The following is a 642-nucleotide window of genomic DNA, read 5'->3' on the forward strand; positions in this document are numbered from 1 at the left end:
ATTGGGTAATCAGCTTTATTACAGTTGTAATTCCCCTAATTATCTCACCTGACGAGTAATAAATAAAACTTTAGCGCTAAAATCAACATACTCTGGCTTGGGTTTTCATATTATATAGAATAAGCAAACGGAGATACAGGAAGGCAATGGAAACAGATATGATGATAAACCGTAAATATTAATGGGAGATAACATTTCATCTCCCTTCATCATGGTCCTTCTTATAAGAAGAGTTTCACTACCACAGTTCGAGTGTTCCACATAACCGGTTGGGACAGAGACACTTCACCAGTTGTTATATGTCGGTATATCTTGTGAGCGATAGAGGGCCGTGATGGTCGAGTGGTTAACGTGTCTCATGTTTTATCACTTTCCCCCTACACAGGCAAAAGTGCCACGCATGAAATATATGTGTGAAACGCATGATTTTCATGCTAAGATGTCAGGCGTGTTTGAGCTGTAAAGAGCACACCCGTATATCATGCGCAACATTCATGAGAATCATGCGATTTGCGCGTGAATCTCATGCTTTAGTTCCACATGCGTAAATTATGTGTAGCCACAAGTGAGAATCATGCAAGAAATGCATGTGCCTCATGCATGAAAATTATATCATATGTAAATCAGCTCAAAATATGTTTT

Source organism: Argopecten irradians, chromosome 6 (assembly GCF_041381155.1).
Source record: "Argopecten irradians isolate NY chromosome 6, Ai_NY, whole genome shotgun sequence".
NCBI lineage: Eukaryota > Metazoa > Mollusca > Bivalvia > Pectinida > Pectinidae > Argopecten > Argopecten irradians.